Source organism: Condylostylus longicornis, unplaced genomic scaffold (assembly GCF_029603195.1).
Source record: "Condylostylus longicornis isolate FDR11 unplaced genomic scaffold, ASM2960319v2 ptg000083l, whole genome shotgun sequence".
Classification (NCBI taxonomy): Eukaryota; Metazoa; Arthropoda; class Insecta; order Diptera; family Dolichopodidae; genus Condylostylus; species Condylostylus longicornis.
In genome coordinates, this window is record NW_026578051.1 from 2,522,390 (window position 1) to 2,548,200 (window position 25,811).

A 25,811-nucleotide genomic window follows, 5' to 3' on the forward strand; every position below is an offset into this window, starting at 1 on the left:
CTGTGCTGATTTGCAGCAATATTATATCTCCTAGCCTTAGTATTTTCATTAATAATAGCAAGGCTACGATAAAAACGTTATAGACTGAGGCAACAAAGTCCAGAATGGCTGTAATTTGTAAATAGCTGTAATAAGAAAGTCCCATATTATTTTTGTCGGAACATTCTTTAATTGGCGAATATGCTTGGAGGATGGATTGCCTAGCAAAAGGTCTCTACAGAGACTGCTGTAGAAATGATGAGGAGGAAACGGTAGTACGCTTGCTATGATTGTGTTCTGCATTGTGAATGAGGATCACTTTTCCCAATAAGCTACATATTTAACGAATATAATTGCTACGGAACGGACTAAAACCGGTTTTTAAGAAATTCAAGCTGGGTTGAAGGACACATAAAAATTCATTTTACACAAAAATAACTGTAATTACCAATACATTTAATGTTCAAGGAAAGCAACACGAGTTTTTTTTTTTTCTTACAATTTTCTGAATACAATTTCATATTAATTTCAAAATAACTTCAATCAATTCACACCCATTCAATTTTATCTAGCATTAAAAGATAGATCATAAAATTTTATTTCATTAAAACAATGCACTTTGATGCACAATATACTTGTATGTTAATAATGGCATAGATAAAGTATTTTGAATGACCTCTCTTGTTAAACATAACGTGAACAAAAGAATGAAGTTTTGAGAATAGAAAACAATTGAACTCTAAACTTTTTTTTGTTTAATACAAAGGTTATTCAATAACACAGGTTATAATATGTTGCATAATAGAATGACAAGTAATTGTATGATCGTATATGGATAAAATAATTTTCAAAAATTTAAAGACTTTTATTGTTTTAATGACCACTATCACACAGATAACTTAAATACTATAATGTAGTTAAGATTTCAAAAAGAAATAATAAAAATCGTATTACTGTTATATTACTTAGAAAAAATTCAATTGTACGGGACGTTGTCTGATGGCCGAATATGGCAGGAGGAAGGGCCGCCTTAAAAACGTCTCTGTGAGAGTTGGTACAAGGAAGTGAAGTAGTATACGGTGGCCAACGGTTTCCTTTAAAAAAACTTGTTATTGCAAAACGCGCCTGCCTTAAAAAAATCTGATCAAAAAATTAAAATACAGAGTATAGTTGAGACTTTGTTGAATTTTGAAATTTTTTATGAGGCTTTTTTTTTTGCAAAATTGTCGTTCCTTTAGATGTCTTTTAGTATCCTAAAAATTTTTATATTTGAGTTAGCATTAAGGCTGTTTACGATTTTATTTACCATGTCAATTACTACCGTTTTATTGTGGGTAACGGAGTACACTCAAATTTACTTGAAAATTTAAATTGCATAATTTCAGGCTAAGTCTAAAATATTCTCATTCTCTCTTCTCTCATTATTATTTCGTACTACATTATATGTGAATTATATAAATAACTAGAGCAATAAAACAAACTACAAAAATAAAACAAAAGCATAGCTAAGCTATTTCTTTCAAATCCTTTTTTCTTAGAAATCTTGAGCGTATACAAACTACTTAAATAGTATGTAAATATATATACATCTATTCAAATAGACCTCATATATAAAGTAATTTTTCGGCTCTCTTTTTTTTCTATTGAAAAGATTTTTAGTAAATATTTTGATTTGGATTTCCTTTAATCTGCCAAAATCAAAAGGAAATCAAAATAAAAAGAAAAATATGCCCAATTTATTGGGTATTATAATCAGAATTACTTTTTATATTTTCTTAAATTAAAAATTCTATTTGGTTACAACGATCCCTTTGAATTATTGGACTATACACCCGAATCCTGTAATATATATACAAAATATTTATAAGAAAATATATAAACAATATGTAAACGTGTATGGTGTGTAATAAATACGATAAGAGATTTTTGTTTTTAATAAAGAAATATTTTTACACATACATAGGCATTATAATAGCAAAAAAAAAAAACACTTATATCTGTACATGATATGACAGCAGCAATCAATAGAAAAAGTATATGGTGATCTTATGTGTGCATTGAAATGAATAAATTCAATTACTTTTTGATAACTTTTATTTCTTTTAAGATTTTTATACGGTATAAAAGATTTTGATATTTTTTTCATAAGGAATTTAACATTGATTTTATTACAAAAGAAAAAAAAAAGATTTCTTTTTACTTTTCTAGAAATGGATTTGATTTAAAAACTCAAAATTAAAATAAAAATATTTTTTTCTTTAAATCCAATAGTCGATAACAGGGGAGTAACTTTAATGTAGCATAACATGGTACTAATTAACATGACACAGTATACTACTGTTACTAACTCTAAAACATTTACAAAAGAAATTAATTTTCAACTCTCATTTATAACTAAAATTCATATCAAATTTTATAAAACTCTAGCCATCTTGCCGAGCGTTGCTGAGATGTCAAAAGAAAAGAAACTTCTTAAAGTTTTAACAAACTGCTGAATGCAATAAAATTATTATGGTAAAATTTTACTAATTTCGTAGACTTTAAATCGTTTTCATTTCATTTTCCTAGATTTTGAAGTCTCCTTCATCATCATTCTTCAATGACCTCCTGATAAGTTTATTAGCCAACATACTTAAATCTAGCAACACAAATTTTGTGCTGTGTATAAATCTGTATTTAATATGTTTTTTTTTTCTAAATCCCTTAATCCAGCTTGGGGGTTGAAAAAGGCCTGATTTTCAAGAATCTCCAGTAACAAAAATTATGTAAATTTCAACGAAACTGTTCGAACATAAATCCGTAATTTGTATTTGTCAATTTCCAAATTTTACCGCAAAAAAAGGCTTCAAGAATATATTTTTTTGCTACAACGTGCGGATTGACAGGTTTTCTTATTATTTAGAAACCATCACGAGATTCTTCTCAACCCCTTTCTAATTCATGTTGTCGGCCCCTTTATTAGTGAGAAGCAATCACAGAATGTTGATTTCATTTCAATTGTATATAGATTTTCTAAAAATTTCAAGGATAGCGTAAATATGTTGAGTTTAAAAATTTCACGTTTCACTTGCTTGAACTTAGTTTTTCACTTAAAAAATGCTAACTTGAATATCAAATTTAATATTTAATTTCGAATTAATTTTGAACTCTCACAATTTCAAGATTACAATTGAAAAACAATTAGGAATTACAAAAATTTATAATATAAGACAATTTTGCCTAGTAGGGGAATAAAAAATATGAAGAGAACAAAAAACAAAGTTGCACTATGCATTTTTCGGCTTCTAGGTATTTGTCACAGGATTCCACACTTTTTAATACAGGATATTTTATTTTTGTTACTAAATTCTATCTAAATATAAATTTAATTTTAAAGAATATTAAAAAAATTTATTAAATTTATGGGTTTTAAATGGGACTATAACGGCACTTTACTATACACACTAGATTTACAAACATCTACTTGTATAAACTCATACACATGTAATATATATACGTGTATATTATGTAAAATTTACGGTAAAAAAAAAAATTTATTTTGTTTATTATTTTTTTTTAATGTTCTTTCTTTCGCTTTCTCAAATAATTTCAAATTAATAATGTCAAATACAGAATTTCTGCCACCAAACAATAAAATCTAAAAAGGAAAAGAAAAAAAGATTTCTTTTCTTGTTTGTCCTCGAACAACAAACAATTTCTTTTGTTTCTTTAAAAACATGAAACGTTTTTCATCTTTTGTACACTATTTTCTTAAAAATCAGGTGTTTCAATAAGGAATTGTAATGATAATAGCAACAACACTCATCCATTTAAGAAAATGTTTGAGTGTTTCTCGGATCTATATGACGAGTAGTTTTGAAAATGTTATTAAATTGGCGTATTGCGTAAGTTTTTAGAAAACTATACAAACAAAAGACTATTTAACGCATATAAAAAGGTGGTAAAAAATTCTGTTTTTCATTTGAGGATTTTCCAAGCTTTATCAATTTTGAAGAATAAAATTTTTTTTTTTACTCTTAAGAACTCGATTGATTGTTAGGGTCTTATTTGATGTTGAGCTTTTTCCCATTCATAATCACTTGCTTCTAAAAATACTCATATTACAAAAATGTTCACTGTTTCATCAAATTTATAAAATTCTTTATTGTGCACTGAGTTCTACACTTAATTATTAAATTATAAGTTTTACAAGCAATACGATGCTTCTTTTCTAATAATTGGAAACGGAAGAAATATTAATACAGGCTATCCACACTTTCTATCACCATTTCCTAACCACTTTCTTTACTAACAAATTCGTATAAATTATATTCTAATATAATAGTCTGTGATAATGTTACTCGAATTTAAGAATATGGAGTAATTGGAAGAAATTTTTTAAAGTAAACTATTAGAACAAAATTCTGTTATTATTCCTCTCAACTATACGTGCACTTTATAATACAATTATGCTGCTTGAAGCAACGCGATCTAATTCACTATTTAAAAATTCACTTCATTTTAAAAATTTATAATAAAATTCACAGGATATTAGAGAACACACTGTATACAATTATAACATAAATTTAAAGAAAAAAAAAAATCACTATTACATTTTTTTGGAATACACATCAAGGTGAGCAATGTTTAAATGAATGCGTTTACACCAATGCAAAGCAAAATAAAATGGAAATAACAAAGATTAAAATTGAACTTTCCTGGCCAACTCTAAGGCAATTTTAAACAAACATTTTTGCTTATATAAAATAAAATAAATTTACTTTATTCAATAAAAATAATAAATTATATCTTCTCGAAAATCCCTACCCCAAAAGACAATATTTGATCGATTGTATTAAAACTTTAAAAAAAAATCAGAAACAACACATCGATCTTAAAATTCCCTTCTGTATATTCTATTATAAATCTATAGCAGCTGTCTTATCTTGTAAATATTCTCTTCATTCCACAAATATTATTTTAAAACTTCGCCACATATACAAATCCATTTTCAGAATACACCCAAAATCACTCTTGATTTATTTAGTATGAAATCATGTAAACTAATATACAAAATATCTTTTATAAATTACGCTCTAAAGACCATATAAAACAACGAATTTAAAATTAATTTAAATTTCTGCACGTTCGATGCATATACATAATATGTTTTAAGAGAAAAAAAAAAAACATTGCAAACATAAATATCGGAGTAGCACACCCGAATCGAATATTTTCAATAAATTTAATAGAAAAACACAAAGAAATAGCACAAAAAAAAAATTAAAGAAAAAGTACTACATATAAAAAAAATTTTTTTTTGTTTTGTTCCTCCTTATTTTTTTAAAACATAATGTATAACAAAATATATTTGTTATTGTTATATATAAATTTAAGAAAATAATTTTTAAATAGAGAAAAGTTTTTTTCATTTTTGTTCTGTTTTCTTCTCTTTGTGATTCGTTCGGCCTGCTCTTCTCTCTCTATTTTTATTTTCTTGAATTCCTTTTATAAAGTTTATTCTTATACAATTATTGTTACATTAAAATAAAACTTTCTTTAAAGAACATAATTATGTCAAAATTAAAAGCTTGTATAACAAAAAAAAAATATATATATATAAATAAAAAATTCAAAGACAAAGTATAAAAGTTTCGATTTTTTCTCTTTGTCAAATAATTTTTTTCAAGTTCCACCCTTAATATTTAAGAAAAACAGATGACAAATGTAAAAATTAATTTTTTGATTTCCTTTTTCTTGATATATGGGTAATTTGATAAATTTGTGCACAAATACTCTTTTATTATACACAAAACTTAACATCATAAAATTAAATAATAAGAATAATAAAGAAGAGTGGGAGAGGGAGGATTGTTTAGGAAATTTTCGGTTTTTATCAATCAATTTGTATTGTATTTAATGGAGGCATTTATTGCGGGTGCTATATTCAATAAATCTATATATTGATTCGAAAATGTTCTTAAGCGAAAATTCAGAACGGAAAGTTTGAATTTTGTTTAAATTTCATACAAGATTTTACGTATAACAGTATATTATTGTTATACTTATACATAAAATATACATATACTATTCAAATTTTTAAATTTGCCTATAACATTTTTTGACAATTTTCAACGATCTTATTGTTAATTTATTGTTTGTTTTGTGATTATTCAAAGAATATTTCATAAATTAGGGGATTCTTGATTAAACTTGATAGACATGTTGAATTTGTGACGTAAACTGTAAACACCTGTCAAAATCAAATAAAATAGAAGCGTTGTCAAAATAAATAGAATTTTATTATTTGGTTGACTTTAATTTTAATTTAATTTTATAATTGCAAGAGAAAAGCGTTAGTCCTAGAGAACTTCTCTGTATTATGCCAAAATTAATATTATTCTCCTTATTTCTAACAAGTAATTGCCGAACCATTTATTCTACTCACCTGTTAAGGTTTATACATTAGTGTCATCTTTGTTATATGTAGGGAACGTACACCCTGTAATATTAAATTCCGCCTTGAGATCGTTAAATTAAATTTTTATACGTTTTATGTAACCAAAGGGTTTTTGTGCTAATTTCTTGTTATTCGTTGTTTTTTTACTTCCTTATTCACAATATTCAAAATATTTACAATAGTATAGAAAATTTATTACAAAAATTATTAAAAATTATTAAGAAATTCATCTATCGAATAAAGCTATTAATAATTAAAAAATTCCTAAATGAAACAATAGAAAATTAAATGAATTATGCAGTAAAATTTTGTAATTTTGGAATTTTACCTTTGAAACGATGAAAATTTCTTTAATTATATTTCATATGGGTAATAAAAATTTAATTACTTATATACTAGAATTCCCAAATTTTCAAAAAAGAAACAATAATTTTATAAACTTTGAATAACTTTACAATATAAGTTTATAATATATTTCCTAAAGATTTAAGAATATTTTAAAATACTAAGAATTTCTCATAATTAAAATTTATTTAACATTGTTCAATTCTAAGAAAATATTCGATAGAATTGCATTCTTTTTAATAAAATTAAATTGCTATTAAACACAAAATGGTTATTTTTGAAAAATATGGCAAAAATTCTGCAACAAAATATACTGTAGGTTTATTTTTGCAAGATATTTCAAAATATATTTAGCCATTGGAATTTTATAAAATTTATTTCATATTATAATTTGAATATTAATTAAAAAAAATTGCTGCAATAACGCAAAGTACAATTTTCCTATAGCTATTCATTAACAATGTTCATGAGGTTAAATCACAATACCATATTGCTATCAAAACACTGCTACCATATGAAATGAACCACAAAATCTAAAAAAAAAACAAGACGAATAGCAAATTTTAGAAATGAAATATTTTTGAAAAATCCTTAAATTTTAAAGAAAATTTTGAATTAATTTCGAATTTAAAATGCTAATGGTCAAAATTTGAAATTTTATTAAATTAGCAAACATATGTGAATTAACCATTTGCAAACCAACTTTTCATCTGCAAAATATTTAGGAAGATAATGAAAATATTTTGAAAATTTCAAGATTTTTTTTTGCATATAAATTTTTAACAAAATTACTTTAATCTTCTTGGAAAAATAATGAGCCATAATTTTTTACCATTGATTTAATGAAAATATTTTAAAGGACCAATATATATTTACATAATATGTATATACATATAGTTGTTACAGCGTAAATTGTATATATACCAACTAAATTATATGGAAATTTTTAACCGCACTACAAATCTGCATATTATTTCAAATGTAATGTAAAAAATTGACCAACTGTTCACATATATGCACCCATACAAGGAAATATAAAAACTAATTTGGAATTTTCATTTTATCAACACACTATGTACATTGGTTTAGAACAGATTTTTTTCACTTATATAGGTTTTGCATGATTTTCATGTTTTCATAGAATTTTAAAAATATAGAGAAGAAAAATGTAAAGGATTTTTTCTGACCTTATTTAAAAAGTTTACATTAAAAAGTATACATTGTAATGTGTTATATATGTATATGCACACATAGTACATTGGTATGTATTGCTTAGAGTTATACCCACATATTGTACCCACAAACGAAGATATTCTCGAATACATGTCGAATACATATACCTAGATACAAAGATATTATATTTTACCACATGATTGAGTACTTTGAAATAATTACTAAAATGGAACAGAAATCACAACATGTAAATTTTAAATAATATAAGTAATATGAATAATGTTATCATTTTTATAGTATCTTTATGTTTTCATGCATGAAAAAAATTATTATTGTTAAGTATGTATGTTTATATTAAACGGAAAATAACAGGGTGCTACAAAAAAAAAAAATTTTAATTAAAATTATTAAAAAAATGTATAATTGTAATGAAATTTTTAAAATGATATTGTGAATGAATTCAGAATAAAATATATGTATACTGATGTATTTCTAATTACTGTGAATAAGTATTCAATTGCAATTGATTCTACTTAAATATTTAATTCACATTTAAAAGTATATAACAGTTTAAATGTATAACACTTTAGATGTATAACACTTTTAACTATATCAGTTCGGCTAATACAGAAAAGTAGTTGAAAGTAGTTAATCACACAGTTGATCCGCTAAACACTCACAAATTACCTATAACTAGTCCTGAGTAGTTTACAGTGTCATACTACTGTATATGAAACGCATTATGCTTTTTCACTGCTAAAAACAAATAATGTAAACATATCTTGCATATAACAAAATGATTTAATACAAAACATAAATAATCTCAAAAAATAATTATTAAGGAATATATAATAGCCTTAATATATGAAATATTCAAAGAGTATAACACTTCTTCCGTAACTTTTATGAAGTAGTATAAGTAGATACTTTTATATAAATAGTATAAAAGTAGATACTCACATTTATTCCGTTAGATAAATTCATATTTTTATATATGAAAAATAAATCTTAAATATTTATTCCTGTTCCTTTACAAACTGTTCTGCGTAATTTATTGTTTTATATTAATTTATATGAAACATATAACAATTATGCCTTTTCCACTGCTATAAACTAATAATATACATATATCGTGTGTGTATAATAAAATTATAGGATACAATATTTAAACAACCTTAAATACCAAGTTTTTGGGTTTCATTTAGCATTTTAAATATATATAACATTTAAAGAGTATAACAGTTTATTAGCTTTTATGATGAAGTATGGTTGAAAATAGTTACTCACATTAATTCCGGTAGATGGTTTATCCGATTTATAATTGGCAAGTTATGAATTGGCAAGTTTTTACTTCCATATAACAGAAATTTAATACAAAGTAGATCGTTTCATTTACCAATTATTCTGAGCTAATCCGGAACGGACTGAAGTACTTTATTTCTTTAAAATGAATACCAATTTATAATTTTTCTTTATAAGTACTTTGACCTGATAAGAATGCTTCTTAAAATGCACTTGTTATACAAAGAAAAAGTTCTACATTTGGATATTATTGACCTATATATTTATTTGAACCTAAGCAAAATTCAACTTTTTCTATTATTAAAGGTCAATGGTTGTAAATGTATTCTTTGCCCCTTAATAATTTGCTACTCAACTATACTCTTGTTAAAAAACTTGAAAGTTTTCAGAAGCGAATTATTTTTAATTGCTATTCTTTCAAGTTATTCAAAAATGGTCATTTATATTTTTATTTCCTACACTTATATACTTCTTAAAATGCTATATAAGGCTGAATCTTTCTGATATCTTCTAACTTTAAAATTTCTCATTTTAGAATAAAGATAAAAAATTTGTATCTGAAAAAATTACAAAAAATTTCAATTACGCCCATTTATATTTTATGAGATGTTTTTTTAAGAATAACTTATAAAAGAAAATTAATTAGACCATCCTTTAATATCGTATGTTTGTATGTATTTTGCGTACTTGTTAATATATAGCCTTTTAATATTTTATATTATGGGCTCATATTTTCTTAATCCTCTTACTAACCTTTGTTGATTAAAATTAACAAATTACATTTGGTGTTATAAAAATAACCAAAAAAAGAGTAAATACAACAACTATATAAAAAAAAATAAATTGATATTCAGAACATTTTAATTTGCCATGTCAATTTGTTATACGAACCCAGATCCTTTAAACAAAAATTTACATATAGTATGTAGGCGCAATATAAAAAATTAAAAAAACTTAATTTAATTTGATGTAGAGGCAAGAAATTTCCTAAATTTTTTATTAATTTTAATTTTTCTTATCGTGTCCCCTTACTCTCATTCTTAAATTGTAATTAGGTAATGCAATTAAAGTCTAACGGAAAATTTTATTGTTAGTTAACAATGAAAGAATTGTTTAAAGAACAACTCAGTAAGCTATTAAATTTTCAATTTTATTCTGAAGATCTACATTTCGATAACGCCTTCGTTATCGTATCTCATTAACAACAGTGTAAGCCTCAACAAATGCTGTACAAGATGTCAAATCACAAATATTATATAATTTTAATGACTCCATGGCTGCCATCACAATTTTAGCAGATAATGTCTTTAAATTGGAATCACATCTCTGATTTTGCTTTACTGATATTAGAAAATTATTGAGTCTTCGGATGTCTATCCGCACTTTTAGAATATCACGGAGTTTTTGGATGTAGATCATATTCTCTATAAATGCCCACTCTTGATGGTGTTGAGGAGATGCATATTGAGTGAATTTTTCTTTGGTGGTCTGGAGAAATTATCGGGTGCTTATTTCGGACAATCGACTGGTTTTTCGAACCAATCTGGGTTTTTTGCAGGGGTTCTTTACTAATTGTTTCCATTCTACACGGGAATTTAAATTTGAACAATTTTTTCTCCTATAGCATTTGGTGTCGTGTGATACACCTTCACTCAATAACTAACTAACGAAGTGGTCAGCGAAGACATGTCGAATAGCAATGTGTTATGTTATAAATAATTCGTATTTCAAATAACTTTACAAAATTCCAAGTGGAAAACAACTGATGGAAGAATTAATCAATAATCTTAACTCGGCCTCCCAGCTTTACCCATCAATATAAATGAGCAAAGCACTGTAGTCCACATATTAGTGTGTCTGTTCTTATTAAGTTTTATAGAAATACCATAAGAAAATTTGAATTTATTTAAAAGAGTATTTTATATGTTCTTCATTAAAAGATCGAGAAGCCCTCTTCCTATATACATTGTATACAAAAATGTACATTTAGAGTAGATATTAAAAAAAAACATTTATTTTTATAGTACATAATACATTTTAACCTTTTAACTATAAGAGTATAAACATAAAGGAACATAAAATAAAAAAAAAACACCAACAAAAAAAAAAAAAAGGATTTTAAACCAAATTTTCTAATATGAGGTTTACTTATTTTCCTTGTGTTAATTTGTTTTCACTCGTTTAAAGTATTTTATATTTTTGGTTTTGTTTGTTCCTGTTTTCCATTTTATTTTCTTCTTATTTCTGTTTTTTTTTTCGGGTTTTCTCTTTTAGATTACATTTTCAAGGATATTTGTGTCATTATAATTGAACGATGCCTCTTCTTGACGTCATTTATATTCAGCTTTCTTTATACCCGTACGTACGTATGTTCGAAGGGTATACTAAATTTGCCTTACCGTTTGTAACGCTAAGAAATAACGGTCTGAGATATAGATTCAAGTGTATATTTTTGATCAGCATCGAATTCTGAGTCGATTTAGCTTTGTCTGTCTGTCTGTTCGTCGCAACGATAAGTCAAGATATTGGGTCAATATAAGATGGTATTTGTAGGGTCAATGTGTTTAATAAAAATCGTTGAAATTGCTTGGCTACTTGTGGTAACCGCTATATAACTTCAATAGTAGTTTGGCCATATCCTAGAAAATGTTGAAGACACAGTGAAAAACTGAAATTTTGCATAAGCTAATATGGTAACTTAAAGTCATAGTCTGTCCCATAGTCAGCTATGGCATATTTAATCGCACATAGAATAACAAATTCGTACAAGTATCACAGAGTTGATACGGTCAACCCAATTTTTTCTCGTTTTTTCTACATTTTCTTTTGCTACCATCATATACTCTTCCATCATCATGTTATTTTCAAAATTAAATTCTACGTACATGCTTCCGTTATTATATTGCAAAAAAATTTTTATGTGTACGTATGTATAGATGTATGTATGAATAGAAATATTGATACACATACTCAAATATCCTTTTTTTTTTTTTTAATTTTAAGTATATAATTTTGATATTTAAAATAAATGTTCTGATAATGACTTTCAAATATTGCAAATTTATTATTTAAAACAAAAAATACAAAAATAAAAATAGAAAAGTGGATAAAGTGTTTTTAATTAGTCTACGGAAAAGTATGGAGTTTTATTTTTGTTGCTTTTTTTTTTATGCCGGAAATTAAATAAATTTTAAAGTTATAAGGAAAATCAATCACAATTTTTATGTAATTCAAATTTTGTTAGCTACGAGGTAAAAAGTTGAAATGTATTTTCAATACAGCACGATGTTTTTAAATCTGCCTACTTGTCTATTTGATCCTACTTTTCCTTTACCTATCTATTTATTTGTACTTTTAACTTTTATTTATCTGCCTGTCTTTTAATTTATTCCATTCACCCGGCCATTCATTAATCAGTCCATCAATTCGTCTACTCATTTATCTGTTTGTTCTTAAATGGATCGAATTTAAGGATAGAAAGAGACCGCAAATTATAAAATGTTTATTTTTTACGGCACGCTGGCGGACATTGAGTATTACCAAGTCTAACTCACTGGAATCGATACTTTTGTACGAAAAATTAAATATTCTGAATAAAGAAACTCCAAAAACATCTAAATTCTGAAAAACGATTGAATTCTGTTATGCAGATTAATAGCAGAACGTTTTAAATTAAAAATGAATTTTAATAATTAAAAATTTAGTTTCTATTAGCAAATTTAATATATCTTTTTCATATTAAATTGATATTATTAAATAATTTATATTTTTAGTCTAATTACTCGTTTTGACTTTTAGATAAAAATTTAAGCATAGTTGGAAGTGTTATACGCTCTGAAAAAATCAATACTATTAAATATATTGTATTTTGTATTTTTAACTAATCTTAAAATCGTTTGACATTTTATGTATAACACTTTGTATAACAGTTTAACTTTTGATATTTTAATACTTTTCCTCATCCCTCTAATATAAACGCATGTATTTTATTTAATAAAATATTTGACATTTTCTGTATAACACTTTGTATAACAGTTTTATTTTGTACAATTTCAATACTTTCTCTCTTGAAAACTCATGTGATTTATAGAAAACCCCAAAAAACATCAGAATCATTTGACTATTATATTGAGATTAGGCGTACAGGTATTAAATTTAAAGAAATTATAACGGAACAATTGCAAATCTAACTTTCTTGAGTTATAACTATCCAAATTCAATGTATTACGAGTTGAATACTTTAATAATTTTTATCTCATTTCATAAAATTTCAATGGTTGAACCAAAAATTTATTTTTAAAAGAGTCAATGTCATTTTTTTTTTATAAAACTCAATAACCATTAATATTCGTGTATCTATATCTTTCAATGTTCAATAAAAAAATATAATCATTTTTAAATAATCAAAAAATATTAATGAAATTTACAATAATTTCAAAAACAAAATAATAAACAAAGTTTTATAGTTTTTTGAAATTTAAAAACAAAAAATAAAATTGAGCATATCATAAAAAAAACACAATTGTATTACAGTTTTGATTATTATTTTGATTGATGTACAAAAAAAAAAAGAATAAAAAAATGGCAACCAATATTCATGCATGTACAAATCACTCCTTTAAATATGCAAAGCAAACAAAATCATTTATACTGCAATGTTTATTTCTAGCCTTGTAATTTCCTTTTTTTTCCACTTTTACATGGAAATATTGTATGACATAAGTAAAAAAACAAAAAAAAAAAAACTTATATATATCGTGTAGACAAATCATGAAACCATCTGAGTACATTTCCAATTTATTTAAATCTGATAAATCGCCGTGACATGTTGCCATTTCAATGTATCCTTCATTTAAAAAAAAAGGAAAAACAAAACTTTACCATAACGCGATATGAAAAACAAAGAACACACAATAGTATATTTGTATAGAAATAAATAATGAAAAGGCCATTATTTTTGATTATTCATTATAACTATAAGCACATGTAGTGTGTACAAACTAGCATATATTGCAACACATTTTATATTCATTGCCTTATCAAATATTCTGAAATTATCTAAAACGTCCAAATTTATGGATACCGTAACAAATGTTAGTATAGACACTTAATTTTCGCGTATAGACACTTAATTTCCATTTATGGATATGTATAACACTATAAATTAGGATTAATAAATTAAAAGTTATTTTGTGTAGAAATTCTGTTATACACATAATACAAGCAAAAATTAAAATATAAATTTAAATATAACATGTTTGACTTTCAATTTTCATTTATTAAAAATATATGAAGCCATCAAAATGGTTAAATCCAAACAAATAATTCTCCCAACTACGCATTGATTAGGCTAATGTTTAGGTTGATAAAAGTTAAATTCCTAGTGTTATACGATTTATTAATTACAGATTTCCTTCAATATTAATAAAATTAAAATTGCATTACATACACTTTTTTCCAGTAAAAATCGCACAATTCATGTTTCCTCCATAAACTCCCTTATAAAGTGTATAACAGTTTTTATATACCTTTTAATTTCTATCATACAACGTTTTAATATAACTTGATTTATGGATATTTTAAAAAATAATTCAAACTGAAATTGTACAAAATTTTACAATCGATTTTCTATTGAATTGATTGCATTTTCTTTTTTTTTTTTAATTTTTACATAATAAAAATTGCATTATTATTTGGTTTCAATATCCTTATTCACTTTTAATTTACACATTTTATTATGAAAATTTAAAATGACGTATGCGGGTACAGATATGAATTGAAAAATTTCAAATGAACATCATTAAATTATTTAAAACTAAGTGAGTTTTGTTGAAAGAATTATTTAAAAAATAACGTAATTTAATTTTCTGTATCTGACATGAAGTATTCAGTTCTAATTTTGTGAATTTTCAATTATAACATTTCAACTAATTAGACTTAATTAATTAATTTAAGGACATACATCTGTTAACATAAGAACATAAAAGTGTCCTATTAATGACATTAAAGTGATATTATAATACCGAAGAACTAAAAGCTCAGGTATAGCGCACTTCAAGAAGTTTATAGAGTCCTGCAGGGAGGCGGGTAGGGAACAGATATCGCTGATTCGTCCAGAATTGAAGCTGGTGATTGAAATACTCACTAGACATTTTATCTAAATGTTTCATTTAAAATATAATGGGTAAGATGGAGGGTGAACTCTGACGCTTCTACTTGGAAGAGGATGAGGTCGTAGAATATCTGCTATTCCAAAGTGAGGCTGTGACTCGCTTAAGGCCATGGTACTTCGAACCCAGGTGGCGTAATACTGAAATTCATCAGAGGCCTAAAAATAATTCTCATGTAAGTGGACCGCAAATCACAAAGCCCTGAAAACAATCACAAAATTTATTCAAACTTCTTCTCTTGCTTTACGTTTTTGTGGCAGATAGTACCTGTTACATTCATCGATTATATAGCATAAATATGCCTCTTCCTTAATTTTATTTCTTTCTGAAAACATTTTTTTCATTTTCGATGTCTCGAATTTGAGTTTCCATTATTCATTCAATTGAAAACTACGCAAATATTATATTTATGGAAGAAAAACCAATCTATGAACAACAAATGACCAAACTGCATCATATCAAGCCAGAAATCTTTAATGGATTCTTAGTATAAAATCAACCCTAGAAGGTGTCATCAAGCTTTTCTTGGATAATTATTTGCATCTGTGATTAAACACATGAAAGGCTAAAGTCTCTAAATAACAATATTTTCAGTTATAATTTTATTATGTAATTTATACCAGGTATAATCCAAAGAATATAATACAAAATTCTCATACTATATACACATATAAATTTTATGAAAGCAAGAAAAAATTTAAAATCAAAATAATAAAAAATTTAAAGGTAACATTCATAATTGGTTTTGGATTACATGTTTCCTTAATAAAAAACACAAAATAAATAAAAAAAGGAGTAAATAAATTTTGTGTTTTTAATATTTTATTGTTCAGGTACCTACTACTAGCCTACAAAAATATTATATTTTACACTATAAAAAAAATTTTACAAATACAAAATATAGGAGGCTACAAAAAAAAAAATTTATTTCAAAACGAAAGGATCCTGAACAATAAATTTTCTTTCTATACCTGACTGGAAAAACAAATTTCAAAATAGAAAAATAAAATTATTATTGTACTACAACACCACCCTTATATACAATAAAAATGGGCAGAAATTTGATAAAAATAAAAAATAAAAAAATTTAAACATCCTCAAAAATTCCGAAAAGACTCAACTATTAAATCATGACGAAAAACATGAATAAAAAATTGCTCAAACTTATTTCGTTGAGTTTATGCTCCCAGATGTAATGTAAGCTTCAACTTTTTTCAATTCAAAGCCACATACACAAAAAGCGAACAAAAATGTCGTAAAAACACTTCGTTGCTTTAGGTTCTTATAACCTTACTGCTTTTTAAAACTCACCCAGATTTCTATAGTACGAATGTCAAACAATTCCCATTTGGCTTTGGAACATACCCCTAATATCAAACCAGAAGTTGATTGAGTTACAGTTACTATATAAATATCTAATAAATCAAGCTTCCTTCTTGAATTTCCGATGAAAAACTAAGTAAATGCAATATTACTATGATTTTAATTGGAAATATATGGCACAAAGGTTTTAGATATTTACTACTCGTATATTTCAATCAACTATTTTTTTCATAAGATACGTACCTGTATCTAAAATATTGATGAAGAACACCTAAGGCCGCCATATTACTAATGAAATTCTAACAATATGATCGTACAATCTATTTCGTCGTTATCCATGGCTTTTCGTATCCATTAAAGAAAACTCGTCGTCGGGATGGCAAATAATTTATTCATTTCCATATTTGTCTGGCAAAATTTTAATTTTCAACAGTTCCTGGCTAGCATTTTCCTACATACTCTTGTTTCATGCAATATTTTAAATTACTGTTCAATATTAATCTTGCTGTTCAATATTGATAAATTACTGATCCAATTCTACATTTCTGGTTTCAGTCAATAAACGAGTAAACGTAAAATTTAAAAATTCTTATTGAAAACTTAAGCAAATATAGAAACTCACCCTTGTCCATATAGCTTCAAAAACAATATCAACTTGTATTTCTCTCTAAATTTTCATATAAAGTTCAATATCTATATTATATCTATACTGTAGTAAATTCTCCGTACAAATTTATCTTGAATATTTTTTTTGTACAAAAAGGATTAAATTCTTATTTACTTTATCTCAAAGGATATAAAAATGTTATTTGTTTAGCTTTGATACACACACTATAATAGTTAAAGGAAAACTTATACCGAAAGATAATTTCAAATATAAACTTTTGACTCCCTTAAATTCTAACATATTATAGGTAACAAAATATTCTCATAAATTTTTCCTATATCCAGATATACCCCAAGAGTTCTGGGTTTGTTATTTTTCGTATTCTCATAAGTATATAAGAGTAAAAACTGTTAGAAAAACTATCAAATATTTTCTTATTATTAAAACTATCATAACATATAATTCAATGTCAGAAAAAGAAATTAAGAAAAAATTTAAGTTTAACAATATTGGTTAGTAGTAGTACACTTTTATTAGCCATATTGTGTAATTTTTCGTGGTATACATGCTCCTAAAGGAACCATATATTTCAGTTTTTATAAAACACAATGTATGTAATAAAAATTACAGCAAAAAATTAAATGAGAAATTATTATTGGATATTTATTGTAATCGATATTGGAATTTTAATCTTTGTTAGTAAAAAGCATAGGGCTGTAATATTACAGTATGATAGAGTGTTATTTTAGTTTTTCATAAGTTATCGGATTAATTATAGGCGTATGACTAGCCTGCCGTAGATTTGCTTTTCTTTTTATATTAAAATTTATCATCATATTTTTTGTATCGTAATGCTTTTATCCGTTGTGCTCAAAGTCAAAAAAGCTGCTGTTCTCAATCCATACCTCCTCGACCAGAGATAAATTATGTAATGGATAATTGGTAATTATTTAAAATTCTGAATTTTTATTTTTGGGTTTTACTCTATTAAATTCTGGATGTGATCTAATATTAGTGATCTGAGTAGGATTTAAACCGGAAACTCTTCGGTTGAAGAACTCGTTACGATAACCACTGCACCGTTTTCCAAGTGCGACGGGTGTGGGTAGTATCAATTCACTTATTAATATTACAAGTTGTTAATACTACCATACCTTGTTAAAGAATACGCTCAAAAATGCGTTTTTTAACAAGGTATGGTAATATTAAATAATTTTGTTCTCCTGCCTATTAGTGAATATTAAAAAAGCAAGCCCTATTCTTAAATGTAAATATATTATTAACCATATTAATCGCATAACACACTTACATTTATACAAAATTCCTGCAAAGTTCAGCATTATGAATTTTAATTGAATATTCAAATTCTTTTATTATCTTCTAGATTTACAGCGTATTAAATGTCAAACAAAAAATAAATAAACGAGTATAATAAAATATTAAAATTATCATATTTATTCCATAAATATATTTTGTATATAATCAAATCCAGTTCCATTTTCATCCAGGTATACCACAATTTGAGTTAAGTAAGAAAAGAAAACTTAAAAATTTATGAATGCATAGAATTATAAATTCGCTCATAACTCCTTTTTTTGTATGATGAATGTATAATAAAAATTTATTCTTTATTTATATTTTATTTTACATATACTCGTATATAGAATCTATACACTATTTTTAAACAGCGTAATATAGCCACAGCAAACATTAATAAATTTTTTACCAGAAAAATTTCATATTAAACAAAATTCAAAGTATTCATTTTCCATTTATAATACTTATATAATGACAAAAATTTCAATTGAAAATTTAAGAACATTTCAACTCATTTCACACAATTCATACATATTATTAGAGCACACCACGTACACATAATTTTGTTTTCCCCCATTCACTAAGTCAAAAACATTCATTTAAAGAATTGACACGCACATGACACACTAAATTGAAAAATTTTCGAATTGTTCTTATAACATTGAATGTTCTCATAACATTTTCATTGAATCTTAGTCAAAATTAAAAATTCAAAAAATTAAAATTATTAAAATTAAAAAAATAATCCAAATTATATTAAAAATCTATAATATCATTCATCATCTATTCATCAATTTGGTTTTTTCTCAGTATAATGGCACAATTTAGTATTAATACAGATTTTTGCTTGTGTATATTACAATCGGAAGAAATACATTTTGAATTAATATTTGACTCAAATTCGCTTGATAAAATTTTAAAATTTGCACTGATAAATAGTATACACTGAGAAAAAATATTAGTATAATGAAGATCTATAATAATGTGAGCCACTTATAAAATCTTAAATGCTAACAAAACCAAAATTTTTCTGCTACTCACAAATTTTCTTTTGTTTTTTTGCTTGTTATACAATAAAAATTTTTTCTCATTTCTCAATATTTTCTTCTCATTTCCTATATACGTACAACAGGATTAAATATAACAGTTTTAAAGATTAAATATAACAGTTGAAAATTTTTATTATACTTGGTAATAATTTTGTGAAAATTGCTATAATTTAAGAAACTTTATAAAAAACGAAAGATTCATTAAATATTTTTTTTTTTATTTACCTTATTTTGGAATATCCTTAATCCTTAAAGTTTGTATATAGCATATAAAATAAATTTTTGAAAAAAAAAACAACAAAACAAAAAATAAATCATTATTATCGGATAAATGGGTAGAAATTCTATACCTTTGCTTTTTATTATGCTTAAGTATCTTAGCTGCTTTTTTTTCTTTTGTTTTTTTTTTTCTGTCGAGAAAACATTTTCTAACCATTTATTTACCAATTGAATACGCAAAGAAAAAACGAAAGTAGCAAAACAGAAGTGGAATTGTTACCTTTTTATCTCGATTTTACGATTGTTACCTTAACTACATTTTTTTGATATTTTCTCAAAAAAAACGAAAAACAAAAATATTTTTATTGTCTTCTATAAATTTAAAATTATTTTGTTTTTGTTTTCTCTGCGAAAGAAAATCGTCTAAAACTTCTAAATACCTAAAAAAATTGTTCTTATGTTTGTATGTAAATTTATTTATAAATATGTAGGTATATGAAAATAAAAAAATATATGAAATTTTTGTTAATTCTTTCAAAATGAAGAAAAATTCTCAAAAAAAAACAAAAAATATCCTTTCAATGTATTTGTCTATCCTTTTTTAATGGTCTATTCAAAAATGAAACGAAAATGAAATGAAATAAAAAAAAAAATTTTTTTTTTTTTATTTTACCTTTAAGATTTTTGTTTTTTTTGTTTTCTTTTATTTTTATATTTTCGTCTTTATCCATTTTGATTATTTTGTATATTTTATTTTACTATAGTTTCATCATAGATGTCAATATTTAAAACCAGGATCGGATCGAATTAAATAAAATTTTTATTTTAAGACTTGAGGGCTTCTGTGATTTTCTTCCCCAATCACATAAGTCTTGTGTTATTATTACAATTAGGTTGATATAAGATACTTAGATTTAAGAAACATTATATCGAACATCACTATTACATTCCCATACATTGTGGCTAACTTACAAACTATGAATATAATCAGCTGACAGATATTTCGTTCTTCCTCTCCTTCCAAGGTATAGAATCAATATATTAAAATATCTACGTTCCTTTTCTTTCTTTTGATCATCTTCTTTAGAAGAGATTATCATTCTTCTCTCCAAAAAATTTATATCTAGAAAATATTCACCTAAAATCTAGAATCGTCTAAAATCTATGGAAATTGAAATTACCTTCTTGTTTGTAGCGCCAGCATTTAATTTTAAAATTATTTTATAATTTATATATGATTACCGGATTGTTATTCGAATAAACTCTTGGGTAAAATGCATTTCTAGACCCAATTGTTCTAATTTATAATCTATTAAATCAAAATATATATATATATATTTAAAAATTTTTAACATATTTGTACTAGATATAATTTATGTTGTAATTAAAACCCCTGAAAATATGCAATTTTTTTTTTTATTATTAAAATGATTAAAATTAAAAGATCAACTTACATCAACAAAATCCTTTTAAATTATTTCAATATAATATTCATTTTCGGCTACAAATAAGCATTGACTGAACAAGATAACGATGATTGGCAGCAGAGATTATTAGATAAACTCGTACTTGTAATGGTATGCAAAACATCGGCCTGATTTTCACGTTGTGGTGATAGCAAAACAACATATTTGCGCTAATGGGGTTGCGTTAGGCCTGCCACACTGGCCAACCAACCATCAATTAACATTATAAGAATCAGCTTAAATTTTTAGAATAATTTTTTGAGCAATGTTTCTGCCATATGTTTCTGCCATATGAAATTGTGCCGTTCAAAAAAAAACCCGATTCTGGTTAATAAATATTTTTTTCTTTTTTTAATTTATTTATTTTTTCCACAGTTTTTTTACTTGTTTTCTTTTCAAATCTCACTGTTTTATTTATCTTATTTAGCAGTGATGTTCCGGTTCAAAATTTTATGTACTAAATTTGCTTTTATATTAAAGTTTTTCTTTGAATTTCTTCTATTTTGCCTTCATATTTTGTCTACAAGTGCATACACACATAAACTTACGATATCAAGTCATCATCAAATCTACATATTATATTAGAATTTTATATTTTTCCCACAATAATACACGAAAAAGATAAAGGAAAGAAAAAAATTTATGGAAAGTTATAGAAGAAGCATGTAAACTTTTAAGCATTTCGTATATAGAAAAAAAAAGGTAAGATAGAAAAGGATAGTGAATTTAATATTTAAATATTTTTCTATTTTTTTTTTTAATTTAAAACAAAATTCCTTTTGAAACAAAAGTTTCTCATTTCAATTCATTTTTTGCTGTCTATCTCGATGCTGCATTTTTTAATGCAATTTAAGCAAATTTTAATTCAAGTTTTTGGGGGGCCTACTTCATATTAATATGAACACAATTTATTTGTGATGAAAAACTGCACTCTAACAACTAAGTTGTATAATTTTTTTTTAAAAATTAATACGATTTTATTTATTAAATTTAATTAAACAAAATTTTGTTCTCTTCTAGTAAGAGAGAAAAGTTCAAACACAAATTTTTTAAAACCGTAACATTGTAGCACATTTGGAAACTAAAAAAATTAATTCTTTTAAATTATTATTTATGGTTACCACAACTACGAGTATAAGCTCAAATTAATTGCATTCAATTCATTAATCAGATGAAATGACTATTTCTAGAGCAGCATAGATTGAAATTCATAATTGATAGTTTGTGGAACGAACTAATCTTTTAGTTTTGATTTTACTCTTTTTCTTTTAACATGATTCTCGAATTTTCTATGTGATTTAATATCCAAATATTCCTTGTTCTTAATCCGAATGTAATACTTTTTTTCCACATCCCTTTATATATATATATATATATATATATATATATATATATATATATATATATATATCGTAATACATAATATATATTTACAAAATTCAAATAAAAAACAATATTTGCTTTAAGGATATTTTATACGTTTTTACTATTAAACGAAGGCAAAAAGATGAAATTTATGTAAAAAAAAAAGAAACCAAAAACAAAACCCTGCCATAGGGGATTTTACTCTTAATGTATACATACATGTTTGTGTATATATAATAAAATACATTATATATTTATGCATATAGAACTAAGGGGAAAAATATATAATATTAAATTTTCAAATAATCGCACTGAACATAAGATGAAATATTTTAAGAAATTGTAGGTATATAAAGATATTTTCTTTTAATAAAAGTAATAATAAACTTTAGTGATAATATGCGAATAGATATTTTTAAGTGTAAATGCTTTTGTCAATGATTTACGAACATATATATATAAATATATATAGCCTAATAAATATTAAATAAAATTTCAAAGTAAAAATAATTATATGAAGTAACAATCTTGGCATATTTTTTTTTTGCAAAATATTATAAAATTTTAAGAAATAATTAAGAAGAGCTTAAGGTCTATAATATTGAAATCTATCAAAGACGAATAATGCAAGCGGAAATCTTAAAAAATAAATTAAATTTTAAATTAATTTTTGAACTTATTGCGAGGACACTTTAATACAACTTGAGCAAACTCGACTTTCATATATGTATATTCGCAAGAATTAAATTTATAAGTAATTCATTGCGAGGAGGAAACGGCGACCCACCTCCTATGCTCATATTCGATGCTGGATAAATCCAGGTATATATTTCTTCTGCCTTACTTCTTCGGGTACACTACGAACTTAGCGAATATATCTGTTAGTAGTCCTCTTAGAGGATTTTTGCGAAGTTCGGGCTGATTCAAATGACGGGCGGAAAAGGGCAGATTGTGCGGTACCACAACGGGTCCATATAATATCGATTAAAATGGAGCAGCTAATTCTCATTCCTTTGTTAAGTTTTCGGTCATTACTAATATTTTTGAATTGATTATACATGATAGCATAAACAAAAACAAAGGCTGTACTCGACAGCCATTATTGACAGTTGTACGAGACGTCATAGGACAAAAAACTGATAAATTATATGGAAGTAGTGCTACAACATTATTAAAAGAAAAATTACAAGTATCGTGTTCATTTTTCCTGTCATATTCATACATAAATTTTATGTTCATTCCATAAAATGATAAGCTATATAATTTTTCCTCTTTTATTGCAGTTACTGGAGTTTTTTAATAAATTTAATTTTAAATACACCTTCATGATATTCCAAAACTTCTTTTATTAAATTTTGCGGTTCCCTCTTCTTTTTCCTGTTAGTTCTATTATTCATATTTTAAGCAATATTCTTTATATTTTGGCTCAATATAGCTTTGTTCGTAAATTTTTTCTTTTTTTAATTTATATTGACTTCATCATGGCATTTGACATTCTACATCACGACGTAAGTTTATCTTATAATTGAACTTTTAGATTTAATCCTGTTAATATTGTATATGCTCGTTTAAAACATATTTGGCATTAAATAGAATACGGTTTAAGTCAGCGGTTTCAATTCTTTCCTTATTTAAGGCTTTATTACATTACACTTATTAATTGTATTTAAATATAACACACATATGGAAACTATGTATATAATTTAATTTAATTGATAGGGTCACTTTGGGTAATTTCAATTTAACAAAATCATATTTGAGTTGTTTTATAAAAAAAAAAAGGCTAATTTAATTAAAATTTGTGTAGGTAAATTAAAAAAAAAATCAGAATAGAATCCCATTGCCAACCAAATCCTAAAGGATACCAAATTATTCCCCAGAAAAACTCGAACAAAAAAAAACAAATATTTTTTAAGCAATTCTTACAATTTTTCTTAAAAGCCTAATTAAATCAAGTAAAATTCATTGAAACGAAAATGACTCTTTTATAAAAAAATTTAAAGTTTCTAATTTTTTTAAAAAGAACCTTCTACATATAATTTCATTTCTTAAAGTATTTCTCAATTCTACGTAGTAAAACCAGTGCGGAAATGAGAAAATTATAACTAAAAACCTTGTCTTTTTTTAATCTGGATAAAATAAATCTGTTCGAAAATATGTGTGTGTTTCAATATCAATAAAAAAAAAAATATTATAGGCATTTTTATTTCATATATTATTATAAATTCAATTTATATATATATATATATATATATAAATATAAATTTGCCATTACGATTACAATTGTAAAATATAGGAGAAAAAAAGGATTTTATATTTAATATAAATAAAGAAAAGAAATTTTCTTTTTGTTTTTCTTGTTTCCACTTTTAATTCGTTACAGGTCGCTACATTTTTTAACAATTTAAATACATATACATATTCAGATAAAAAACTGTCATTCTTCCAAAAAAATCCTCATTTTTATATAACTGTAAAGTAAAAAAAATCTATATATGCTTGTAAAATACTTACTTTCGATTCAGTACTGCCAAATAGATTAACCAATATATCTTCATTTCGAAAATATCATAAAAACAAGTCTTTACAAAACCTTCGAGGTCTTCAATTTAGATTCAATTAAAAAAAAAATGTAAAGCAAATATACGACGATTTCAATTCGAACCAAATCAAACAACAAAACTAATAGAGTTGGGACAAACCAGTGATTTGTAATATAACACTTTTCCCTTAATGACAATCATATGTCTGATACGAATTTAGTTAATGCACCAAGTGGTTTAATATGAAATTAATTACAGCGGAGAATATTAAAAATTTTCTGTCATCGAAATAGTGTTACCATGTGTTTTCTATTAAATTGACGCTTCTTTTTTTAGTGTTACCATATTTTATATATTAAATTGATGCCTTAGACAATTTTTTTTGAAAAAATATCGAAAAAAAATATAAAAAAATTTAATGAACTTTAAATTTGAACTTATACCTTAAAAAAATCTCAATTTTAAATTATGTTTTTGTATATGAAATTTTAAAATTTTAAAAATCTTATTTTGA